Below are 13,388 nucleotides of genomic sequence, written 5' to 3' on the forward strand. Positions count from 1 at the left end.
ACTAAACTCTACTCCAAGTGGATCAAGGACCTCCACGTAAAACTAGACACACTGAAACTCATAGAAAAGAAACTGGGGAAAACCCTTGAGGACATGGGCACAGGGGAAAATTTCCTGAACAGAACACCAATAGCTTTTGCTCTAAAATCAAGAACTGACAAATGGGACCTCATAAAATTACGAAGTTTCTGTAAGGCAAAGGACACTGTCAAAAGGACAAATTGGCAACCAACAAATTGGGAAAACATCTTCACAAACCCTACATATGATAGAGGGCTATTATCTAATATATACAAAGAACTCAAGAAGTTAGACCCCAGGGAAACTAATAACCCTATTAAAAATGGGGTACAGATCTAAACAAAGAATTTTCACCTGAAGAAATTCGGATGGCCGAGAAGCACCTTAAAAAATGCTCAACATCATTAGTCATTAGGGAAATGCAATTCTTTGATTTGCATTTCCCTAATGCAACCCTGAAATTTCACCTCACACAAATTAGAATGGCTAAGATTAAAAACTCAGGAGACAGCAGGTGTTGGCAAGGATGTGGAGAAAGAGGAACACTCCTCCACTGCTGGTGGGATTATAACATGGTACAACCACTATGGAAATTAGTCTGGCGGTTCATCAGAAAACTGGACATGACACTTCCGGAGGACAGTGCTATACCTCTCCTGGGCATATACCCAAAGATTCCCCAGCATGTAGTAAGGACACATGCTCCATTATGTTCATAGCAACCTTATTTATAATAGCCAGAAGCTGGATAGAACCCAGATGTCCCTCAATGGAGGAATAGATACAGAAAATGTGGTATATTTATACAATGGAATACAACTCAGCAATTAAAAACAATGAATTCATGAAATTTTTAGGCAAATGGTTGGAACTGGAAAATATCCTAAGTGAGGTAACCCAAGAACAAAAGAATGCACATGGAATGCAATCTCTGATAAGTGAATATTAATTAGCCCAGAAGCTCTGAATATCCAATGCACAATTAGTATAACAAATGACTCCCATGAAGAAGTAAGGAGAGGGCCCTGATCCTGGAAAGGCTTGATCTAGCATTATAGGGGAGTACCAGGACAGAGAATAAGAAGGGAGGTAATTGGAGAATGGGTAGAGAGAAGAAGGCTTATGGGACACATGGGGAGGGGGGAACTGGGAAAGGGGAAATCATTTGGAATGTAAACAAAGAATATAGAAAATAAATAAATAAATAAATAAAATAAAAACATATTAACATTTATAAAAATGAAAAAAAAGGAATAGTGATTCTTACTTCCTGTTATTTTTGATGTTATTTTTATGTTTGAGTGGTTATTTTCTTTTGGGTTTGAGGAAAGGTTTCTATCTTGCTTTTTCCATAGTATAGTTTAAAAATATGGAACCCTTCACCATTTTTCATGTCATACTTGTGCAGGGTCCATGCTAATCTTCTCTATATTGTTACAATTTTAGTATATGTGCTGCTGAAGTGAGCACAGGATCATGTTTTTGTAAAGATTCTGTGGCTTTGTTTAGTTGGGGCTGAATAATTAGCTGTGATTAACAAGATACCAGAGCCACTAAAGCAAACATTTTTGTTACTGGGACAATTAATGCTAGTTAGCTGGAGCTAAGAATTTAGTGGTGATTAAGAAGAGACCAGAATAACTAAGGTGAAATCTTCTGTGAAGTGTTTTCTGAGAGCACAGAGGCTATGTTCCAGGGATAGCCATGACATGGTTGTACATTGTGCTGTAGCTGGACTTGGTACTGTGTAAGAGTCACCCAGGTGGTACTGGTTTTGAAGGCCTAAAGGGGTTATGATGAACAGCTGAGACTTGGCACTATGAGAGGCCATGGAAGGCCATTGGTGAAGGTGCAGCCTCAGTTGCAGTTGATGGCCCAGGACTTGAAGGGGTCATGCATAGGAGCAGAGGCTTGTCACCATGAAGAGAGCCTATGAGAGGATATTAGTGAAGCCTAATTACAGTGGAAGATAGCAGCGTTTTGGAGATGCCAGTACCATGAGATGACCACCAAGAACAGCAGCAGCAGTGGAGTACAGGCGCTGGAGCCTAGAAGACAAGCTGTGTGCTACAAAAGGCAGAGCAGGACAAGTGTCCCAAGCCCTTGGAGGAGCCGGGAAGATTGTGAGTTGGATCCCAGACGTTGGACCATTGGAGTTTAATTTTTGCTTTTGATTGTGACTGTGCCCTGATATTTTTCCCTCTTGAAGGAAGAATATATTTTAGTGGAGCCCACGGTTAAGAGACAGTTTAAAAGACTTTGAATTTTAAAAGATATTGGATATTTTAAAGGGATTGAACTTTTAATATGTAAAGACTGTGGAACTTTTTAACATTATTTAGATCTTGGGAATGAATAAGAAAGTAAGGGTTGAGGCTTAATAGTGATGTGTTTGTGTGTCTAATTGATAAGAATTCAATTGTACTGGCTGGTTTTTTGTGTCAACTTGACACAGATTGGCGTTATCACAGAGAAAGGAGTTTCAGTTGGGGAAGTGCCTCCATGAGATCCAGTTGTGGGGCATTTTTTCTCAATTAGTGATCAAGGGGGGAGGGCCCCTTGTGGGTGGTACCATCTCTGGCCTGGTATTCTTGGATTCTATAAGAGAGCAGGCTTGGCAGGGTGGTGGTGGCGCACACCTGTAATCCCTGCACTCTGGGAGGCAGAGGTAGGTGGATATCTGAGTCTGAGGCCAGCCTGGTCTACAGAGCTGCAGGACAACCAGGGCTATACAGAGAAACTCTGTCTCAAAAAACCAAGTCAAACAAACAAACAAACAAACAAACAAAAACCAAAAACAAAGAGAGCAGGCTGAGCAAGCCAGGAGAAGCAAGCCAGTAAGAAACATCTCTCCATGGTCTCTGCATCAGCTCCTGCTTCCTGACCTGCTTGAGTTCCAGTCCTGACTTCCTTTGGTCATAAACAGCAATGTGGAAGTGTAAGCTGAATAAACCCTTTCCTTCCCAACTTGTTTCTTGGTGATGATGTTTTGCGCAGGAATAGAAATCCTGACTAAGACAAAGCCTCTCTGATGACAGTTGGGTTGATATCAGTCTATGAGTATAGTAGAATATCATTAGGAATCAGGTCATTGACTTTTTTATTTGTTTTTTTATTTTTGGTTCTATCAAAGGTCTCTGGGCTATGTAGTTCATATTCCTGGCCCTACAAGCCATGTCAGGAATGGGCTCCCTCTCGTGCCATGGTTCTCAAGTCATTGCTTTCCTACTCCCACAACTTCTGTGCCACCTTTATCCCAGTACATTTTGTAGGCAGGACAAAGTGTAGTTATGAAGTACTGTGACTTTGTTGGTGTCCAATCCCACCACTGGAAGTCTTGCCTGGTTATAGGAGATGGAAAATTCAGGATCCATATCCCCCATTGCTAGCAGTCTTAGTAGGGTCATCCTCATAGATACCTGGGAGTTTCTAGCTGCACTAGGTTTCTAGCTCATCTCTGAGATGCCACCGACAGTTCCTAGTTCTCTCTCTCTCTCTCTCTCTCTCTCTCTCTCTCTCTCTCTCTCTCTCTCTCTCACCTTCTCACACCTGATCCTTCCTGTTCCCAGCCTCACTCCCACACTCCCATTCATCCACCCCTGTCCACATATAATGTCTATTCTATTTTCCCTTCTCAGGGACATTCATGAATCTTCCCTTGAGTTCTCCTTGTTACATATTTTTTTACACTGAATCTTTAAATTTTTACTTGTTCATAGATTTTATGTATATGAGTGCTTGGCCTTCATGCACGTCAAAAGGGGAAATCACATCCCATTGTGAATGATTGTAAGCCACCCTGAGGTGACTTGGAATTTAACTCAGGACCTCAAGTGCTCTTAACCACTGAGCCATCATCCAAACATGTTGCTACTTATTTATTTTTTAAAGCTGTATGAATAAAAAGACATCTTGCTTTAAACTGAAGAACAAGGCTTCTTAGATCAGTTGTTTAAAAAAAAGAGATTGTTGTTCCCTCTCCAGCAAAAAGCAACAATTCCAGTGACTATGATAAAAGATCTGTTTTATTTAAGCTTGAGATTCTTCAGTTGCACTATAATGCATTGCTTACACTGATCCCCTCTATATTATTCCATGGAATATTGTTTGACTAAACAACTAAAATCCTGTTGCTCTGCATTACTACTACTAACTTAGGGATTGTGAATTCAGACCTAGGACGCCTATGTCTTCTGTCAATAAGTGTTCATGAAACTTGTTAGTTAGAAAATTCATCAAAACCTCTCAGACTTTACAGTTCTGACATTTGGGAATGTAATAACCCTATAAACACAATTGAATTCACTATTCTCTTTTTTTTTTCATATTGCAGAAGTCTGAGAGTGATCAGGCCAAAGATCCATTGTTAAAAGTGTGGCTTGAATCCATGTTTCTTGATTTTAGGGGCCATATTTTCTCAAACAACAATCTTCTCAAGTACAGTTCATTTTAATTTCTTTTTTTTATTCGATATATTTTTTATTTACATTTCAAATGATTTCCCCTTTTCTAGCCCCCCACTCCCCGAAAGTCCCATAAGCCCCCTTTTCTCCCCCTGTCCTCCCACCCACCCCTTCCCACTTCCCTGTTCTGATTTTGTTCTATACTTCTTCACTGAGTCTTTCTAGAACAAGGGGCCACTCCTCCTTTCTTCTTGTACCTCATTTGATGTATGGATTATGTTTGGGGTATTCCAGTTTTCTAGGTTAATATCCACTTATTAGTGAGTGCATACCAAAAACCCAGGATAGCTAAAACTATTCTCATTTTAATTTCTAGAGTTACGGTCACATATCCCCTAACTGTACTGTGAACTATAAGGAAATAAGTGGATGATTATGAACTGGAGATTAGCAGTTACAGGCTAAAGACTGGATATTTATATCAGTGGATGATCAAAGTATTTGAGAAAATATTCCCTGTTCATACCTCCAACACATCATTGTTTGTTTACCTCATCTGTGAAATAATACATTCTTTGTTTGATACAACATCATATAAAAAGCAAAGCAAAACAAAACAAACCCCCAAAACTCTGAACTCTTCAAAACTCTATAAACTAAAAGTATTTAATGAAAAGGGATTGTTTCAATGACCTTATATTTCTCCCAAGTTCTTTTATAACATAAATACTTTTTATTCTTTTTTTCTTTTTTTTAAATTCGATAATTTTTTATTTACATTTCAAAAGCTTTCCCCTTTACTAGACCCCTAATCCCCGAAAGTCCCATCAGCCCCATTCCATCCCCCTGTTTTCCCACCCAACCCTTCCCACTTCCCTGTTGTGGTTTTGCCCTATAAGACTTCACTGAGTCTTTCCAGAACAAGGGGCCACTCCTTCGTTCTTCTTGTACATCATTTGATGGGTGGATTATGTATTGGGTATTCCAGTGTTCTGTATTAATATCCACTTATTAGTGAGTGCATACCATGACTCATCTTTTGAGTCTGGGTTACCTCACTTAGTATGATGTTCTCCAGCTCCATCCTTTTGTCTAAGAATTTCATGAATTCATTGTTTCTAATGGCTGAATAGTACTCCATTGTGTTTATATACCACATTTTTTGCATCCACTTTTCTGTTGAGGGATACCTGGGTTCGTTCCAGCTTCTGGCAATTATAAATAGGGCTGCTATGAACATAGTGGAACATGTATCCTTATTGCATGCTAGAGAATCTTCTGGGTATATGCCCAGGAGTGGTATAGCAGGATCTTCTGGAAGTGAGGTGCCCAGTTTTCGGAGGAACCGCCAGACTGATTTCCAGAGTGGTTGTACCAATTTGCAGCCCCACCAGCAGTGGAGGAGTGTTCCTCTTTCTCCACACCCTCTCCAACACCTGCTGTCTCCTGAATTTTTAATCTTAGCCATTCTGACTGGTGTAAGGTGAAATCTCAGGGTTGTTTTGATTTGCATTTCCCTAATGACTAATGAAATTGAGCATTTTTTTTAAGATGCTTCTCCGCCATCCAAAGTTCTTCAGGTGAAAATTCTTTGTTTAACTGTGTACTCCATTTTTAATAGGGTTATTTGGTTTTCTGGAGTCTAACTTCTTGAGTTATTAATATATATTGGATATTAGCCCTCTATCTGATGTGGTGAAGATCTTTTCCCAATTTGTTGGTTCCTGATTTGCCCTTTTGATGGTGTCCTTTGCCTTACAGAAACTTTGTAATTTTATGAGGTCCCATTTGTCAATTCTTGATCTTAGAGCATAAGCTATTGGTGTTCTGTTCAGAAACTTTCCCCCTGTACCGATGTCCTCAAGGGTCTTCCCCAGTTTCTTTTCTATTAGCTTCAGAGTGTCTGACTTTATGTGGAGGTCCTTTATCCAATTGGATTTGAGCTTAGTACAAGGAGACAAGGATGGATCAATTCGCATTCTTCTGCCTGTTGACCTCCAGTTGAACCAGCACCATTTGTTGAAAAGGCTATCTTTTTTCCATTGGATGTTTTCAGCCTCTTTGTCGAGGATCAAGTGGCCATAGGTGTGTGGGTTCATTTCTGGATCTTCAATCTTGTTCCATTGATCCTCCTGCCTGTCACTGTACCAATACCATGCAGTTTTTAACACTATTGCTCTGTAGTATTGCTTGAGGTCATGGATACTGATACCCCCAGAATTTCTTTTATTGTTGAGAATAGTTTTAGCTATCCTGGGTTTTTTGTTTTTCCAGATGAATTTGAGGATTGCTCTTTCTAACTCTGTGAAGAATTGAGTTGGGATTTTGATGGGTATTGCGTTGAATCTGTATATTGCTTTTGGCAAAATGGCCATTTTAACTATATTAATCCTGCCGATTCATGAGCATGAGAGGTTTTTCCATTTTTTTGAGGTCTTCTTCTATTTTCTTCTTCATAGTCTTGAAGTTCTTGTCATACAAATCTTTGACATGTTTGGTAAATGTCACCCCAAGGTACTTTATACTGTTTGTGGCTATTGTGAAGGGGGTCATTTCCCTAATTTCTTTCTCAGCCTGCTTATCCTTTGAGTATAGGAAGGCTACTGATTTGCTTGAGCTGATTTTATAACCTGCCACTTTGCTGAAGTAGTTTATTAGCTGTAGGAGTTCTCTAGTGAAGTTTTTTGGGTCACTTAGGTAGACTATCATATCATCTGCAAATAATGATAGTTTGACTTCTTCCTTTCCAATTTATATCCCTTTGACCTCTTCGTGTTGTCTAATTGCCCGAGCTAGTACCTCAAGTACAATATTGAAAAGATAAGGAGAAAGGGGGCAGCCCTGTCTAGTCCCTGATTTTAGTGGGATTGCTTCAAGTTTCTCTCCATTTAGTTTGATGCTGGCTACTGGTTTGCTGTATATTGCTTTTACTATGTTTATGTATGGGCCTTGAATTCCTGTTCTTTCCAAGACTTTAAGCACGAAAGGATGCTGAATTTTGTCAAATGCTATTTCAGCATCCAATGAAATGACCATGTGATTTTTTTCTTTGCGTTTGTTTATGTAGTGGATTGCATTGATGGCTTTCCGTATATTGAACCAACCCTGCATCCCTGGGATAAAGCCTACTTGATCATGGTGGATGATCATTTTGATGTGTTCTTGGATTCGGTTGGCAAGAATTTTATTGAGTATTTTTGAAACAATGTTCATAAGCGAAATTGGTCTGAAGTTCTCTTTCTTTGTTGGATCTTTGTGTGGTTTTGGTATCAGCGTAATTTTTATTCTTATATTAGATTTTCATTTACCTCTCAATATACATATCTAGCATATCAAGTAGCAAATAACTGTCATTTTAATGATAATATTGACCTTTTTTCATTGTATGACATCAATAAACTTGCCAGTTTGCTCTCTTTTTGGTGTTCTGTTGCATTAATATTACATGGTTGTAGCTTTGTGTAGTTATGTTTATATTAGTCTTAAAATTGTTACACTAAATTCAAAAGTATGTCCATGGTCTGTAGAGATGTCTCATTGATTTAAGAGGACTGTTCTTAAATTAGTGCTCTTAAATCAATTCTTAAAGAGCACATAGGTTCAATTCTTAATACCCTAATGGCAGTTCATAATTGTCTAAAATTTTTGTTTCAGGAGATCTTATATCCTCTTCTAATATCCACAGACACCAGGTAGGCATGCGTAGCACTATGCTGAACAGACATGCACTCAAACACTCATACACATAATGGAAAATAAAACAAAATAGATGAATCTAAATGAAATTAAAAATTATTTCTAAGAAAGCCTTCCTTTAATAATAAAATTTGAGGAATGAAAAATCAGCAAAGGACATGGGCATTTGCTACAGCAATAATTATTTTTATGTTTGGAGGAGGACAGTCTCATTTTACAATAGATTGACTTGTGTTTGTGTGGGTGTATTCACATTTTCATTCATTGCAAGTTTTGTTTTTTGTGCATAAATTCATTGCCTGCATGTCTGTCTGTGCATCACATACATGCCTGAGGAGGGCATTACATTTCCTGGAACTCGAGTTATATATGGTGGTGAGTAGCCATATAGGTGCTAGAATTCAACCTGTGTCCTTTAGAAGCCGTGATTCTCTTTAACTGAAAAGCTGTCCTTCTAGCCCCAATTTATATTTTTAAAATGCCAAATGAAGAATTTAGATTGTTGATCACTAGATATTTCTGGAATTTACAATGAAAATGTTTTTAAGTGAACTAAAACTATGGAAGAAACTATTTTAAAAGAACTGTGATTTATCATAAGCCTTTTTGCTTCTAAATTTAGGTTGTTTTTTTTTTTACCCAATTCTTTAGATTCTTGACACTTGGTTAACCCATGTCTTACACAAAATCATATATACTCAAACTAAACTTTAGATTTTGTAATGTAAACAACTTGTAATTGTGAGTTATAATGGATATTTTGACTTTTCTTATGAAAGTCTGAGTCTTGCCTTTGCCTGATAAACTGTTTGATCAGCATTCCCTCTTAGAATTACCTTTGGTTAAAAAAATCAAGAAATACAACTTAAACTAGCTGACATTAAGCTTTTGTATTTGAAAATTTACAACAGCAGATTTGCTACATATGTTAATAAAATTATTCTTACTACATTATTTGTAAACACTTCTAAATTTATCAGCTTACAAAACTGACAGAGTAACCACAAATTAGTTTGGGTATTAAGAAGTGTTAGTATCCATTTCCTAGAGGAACAACCAAGAGATCTTCATCCTAGCTAGATAAATTTTACAAAGTTAAATTTTAATCTTCTTTACATTTTTGTTTTATTCCTGTTATTTGATACCTTGCCTGCTCATTTTCCCACATACTGGTAGAATTAACTATGATAAAAACTGTGGACATAGAGGCAGCTTTTTTGTCTTGTTAGTTTTATACTCATGGACCCAAATATCTATGAACCAAAGATTCATAGAAATCAAATAATTCTGTCTGTACTGAACATGTCATTATTTGTCAGTAGTCACTAAACAATATAGTATAACCATTATTTATTTATTTATTTATTTATTTACAGAGCTTCTACATTTTATTAGTTCTAAGTCATTTGGAAATGATTTAAAGTATCCAGGAGAATGTACACAAGTTATATGCAAATATAATATTATCTTCTATTGAAAATAAGCTTAAGCATCTGAAATTTTTTGCTTTGGAAGTATGTTGGGGCATCCTGGAACAATTCCCTTATTTATACAAAGAGATGATTCTCCCTGAAAAGATTACAGATGCAAGTAATTGTACGATATTGCTGGGATATCATTGTAAAGGCCCTTTCCTTACATTAAGCCAGCAAGTGTTTCTTGGGATGTGAAGAAGGAAAGAAAAAAAAAATTATGATCGTCATTCTTGCATACTAGTCAGCCTGCCTCCTCAACCTAGCAGAGCCCTAATTGTACTTAATGAAAGAAAAGTAGCATTTAGGCCCCACTTGCAGGATTTTTTTTAAAAATAGAACTGGCCTGAGGCATTTTTCAAAATAAAATCTAAATAATGCAAGATTGTTAGCAGGAATTGTGCCAGAGCTGGATTACATGACTAATGAAAATCAACTTGAATCTCCGACTGTCAGGGAACCTTGATCACACCTCTTTTAGGTCAGTAGCAGTGACAACAGGACTCAAACCAGGCCTTGTCTTTAAGTTCCAGAGACCTTGGCTATCACCAACCATTTCATATTAGGGCTTGTTCATGGGTTAACAAGCAATTTGTCAGCCACAATTGACATGCCAGTGAACAGAGCCAGAATGAGTACACACAGGGCCCTGGTCTAAGGTTGTTTGTGTTTTAAGGGTTAGGGGGGATTGAAACATTTCCTCCTGCAACTCATCAGCCATCTTCAGGATGAGTCCCCTGCCCTTATGGTCACCCCAAGTTAATATAAGTGCTGCTCAACTGGGTCTAAATCATTTAATCTTTGGAGAGTTTGGAGAATGAACACATGAGAGAGCATCTCTTGTGCCTGCAAATCTTGGCCTAGAGGTCTGTGTTTTATTATAGAAAACATTTGTCCAAAAAGCCTACCAGAAAATTTAGTAGGCCATCATTAACCTTTTAACCTCCAAAGTTCTGACCTTTGTCTTGTAGCTAGTATTTTATAGTACCCGAAATTTCCTTTTCATTTGTTCTCCTTTTAGTATCTAATTCAGTGTATCTTTTTGATCCTTTCAGTCTTTCCTGGTCCTCTGGTATTTTATGTGTTCCCCAAATTAACACTTGCAGACCATTTCCTGTTCAAGTAACTGTCCTAACTTACTGGCTTATTTTAACCGCTTACAATCATTGTTTTGTTTGTAAATATATTTGTGATTGCTTGTGATTATCATATAAGTATATATTATTGCTATTATTTATTGATATGGATAACAATGCAAGCTATACTAAAAATTCTGGTTTTATAATTATAATTTATTGAATACCTAATATATGACTAATAGTGTACTGGTATTTTACATATTTTATTTGACATATTTTACTCTGGAACAGGCATGAATTATTACAATCCTACTTTAAAAATATAAACTGACTTTTAAATTTCAATTTTAAAAGTTTTGAGAATTTAATTTATTAAAACTGTATTTATATCATTTTATCACTCCTTCTTCCCTAAATTCTCCCCATGTTCCCCACATTCCCACGTCCTCTTAAATTCATGAACTTTAATTATTTATTCTCTGTTTCAATCTGTCTGTCTGTCTCTTTCTCTCTCTCTCTCTCTCTCTCTCTCTCTCTCTCTCTCACACACACACACACACACACACACACACACACACACACGAACACACACATAATCCCCACCATATATGTATATGTTTGCTGATTCTATTTAGCATTGCTTGTATGTATATTTGCTTAGTACTGACCACTTGGGATTCAATAACCTACCAGGGAGTTCATCCCTAAAAAAGACCAAATCTTTTCCTCTCATCGGCCATTAATTGTCTATGGTCTTTATCTAGGGGTAGGTATTTGAGAGATTTCCCTCACCAAAGTTAACATATCTCCTGGTTTGTCATTATATGGGTCCTACATAAGTGACCATGTTTTAGAGATTTTGTGGATATAGCTTTTCTGTCAAATAAAGAAGACAATATCTCCTATCATCCATGTCCCCTGGCATTTATAATCTTTCTGTATCTTCTTCCAGAATGTTCCCTGAGGCTTAGGTTTAGGATTTGTGTTGTTACTGTATCTCTTGAAGTTGAGGTCCCCACAGTCAGCTGAGCTTTTCATTTTGACTTTACTTAATGGTCGTTCTTTGTTGCACAAAGAAACTTCTTTGGTGAGAGATATGTCTGTTCATAGGTTTTACAGATTGGTAGTACTATTGATTGTTTTTCCTTTGGAAGCTTGCATAACACCTTTATGTAAGATGAGAATTAGTTCTTAGGATTGAGGTTCCTAAGTGAGGTCCAGGTCTATTCTTATAAGTCCTATATTTAAAGTGTTTGATGTCTTCAGTAATATTCACGTTTGAGTCCTGGGGGACAACCAGGAACATGGTCAGTAGCCAAACTGTTTCAGAAGATTCATGAACTTCTTTGATCATGAAATTGAAGAAGTTTTACATGTTTGGCACTGGGTTTTGTATGTGTCACTGAAGCAGCTAAATCTTGTCTGTCCTAGTTTAAAGTTGGTACACTATAAATAAACCTCTGTATTATATTTGTCTTTTCTTTTACCTTATATGCTCACTGATAAGTGCATTTTGGATAGTGAACTTATTTTATAGAACTACACATTCTACCTATTATTTCTTTTTCCTTTTCTTTTTTAAGCCAAGACACACATTTACAAATATAGGAATCTCACAAAATCACAAAACTAGAAGCCATGATACTTATGCAAAGGACCTATAGTGCTAAAAATGCACTGACTTAACATTATGAGACAAAGAAACTTCAAAGGTGCTGTTGTGTTCTTTGTTGGCCTTCTACTCAGGGGCATGCAGCCTACTCTTGGGAGTGGTTTGCTTCCTCAATGATACTCCCTTGGAAAAAGCATTTGAAAGTGGCTATCAATTAGAAATAGCTTCTGAGTTAGTATTGCAGGCTTGTGTCCTCTTTTCCTTCCAGCTCTAGGACCCCATGTGCTGCACTCCTGTGAGGTCCTATGCATGCTGCCTCAGTCTGTGAGCTCACATGTGCACCAACCCCATTGTATCTAGAAGGCCTTGATTCCTTGTTGTTCTCCATCTCTTCTGGCTTTTATACTCTGCCTCCTCTTCCCCAAGGGAGGGATTTCATAGAGTTGTCCCTTTTGGGACTGTTCCAAGGTCTCTCACTCTGCATATTTTCTGGCTGTGGGCTTCTGTATTTGTCCCCTATCTCTTGTGGGAGGAAGCTTCTTTGATGATGGCTGAGCAAGGTATGGATCTATGAGCAGAGCAAAATGTTGTTAGGAGTCACTTTATGGCTACGTTCCTTTAGCAGAACAGTAGTGTTCCATTTCTCTCTTGGGCCCTTGGGCCTATCCAGTTGTCTTCGTCAGGGTTTCTATTCCTGCACAAACATCATGACCAAGAAGCAAGTTGGGGAGAAAAGGGTTTATTGAGCTTACACTTCCATGTTGCAGTTCATCACCAAAGGAAGTCAGGACTGGAACTCAAGCAGGTCAGGAAGCAGGAGCTGATGCAGAGGCCATGGAGGGATGTTTCTTGCTGGCTTGCTTCCCCTGGCTTGCTCAGCCTGCTCTCTTATAGAACCCAAGACTACCAGCCCAGGGATGGCACCACCCACAAGGGGCCCTCACCACTTGATCACTAATTGAGAAAATACCCCACAGCTGGATCTCATGGAGGCACTTCCCCAACTAAAACTCCTTTCTCTGTGATAACTCCAGCCTGTGTCAAGTTGACACACAAAACCAGCCAGTTCACCAGTCTTAGGTTCTTGGCCACCCAATCACCATGG

At 38.0% G+C, this 13,388-nt stretch overlaps 1 protein-coding gene and 1 non-coding gene across 2 annotated transcripts in view; one reads left to right on the forward strand and one right to left on the reverse strand.

The window, feature by feature from the left end:
* The window catches only part of Il1rapl2 (interleukin 1 receptor accessory protein like 2), a 690,466-nt gene that overhangs the window by 71,771 nt on the left and 605,307 nt on the right, over nt 1–13,388 (forward strand). The gene's annotated exons all lie outside the window — the stretch shown is intronic.
* On the reverse strand, nt 1,385–1,491 carry LOC127675839 (U6 spliceosomal RNA). Its single transcript, XR_007975530.1, has one exon. It is a non-coding gene; the product is annotated as a U6 spliceosomal RNA (small nuclear RNA).

This window comes from Apodemus sylvaticus, chromosome X (assembly GCF_947179515.1).
Source record: "Apodemus sylvaticus chromosome X, mApoSyl1.1, whole genome shotgun sequence".
Classification (NCBI taxonomy): Eukaryota; Metazoa; Chordata; class Mammalia; order Rodentia; family Muridae; genus Apodemus; species Apodemus sylvaticus.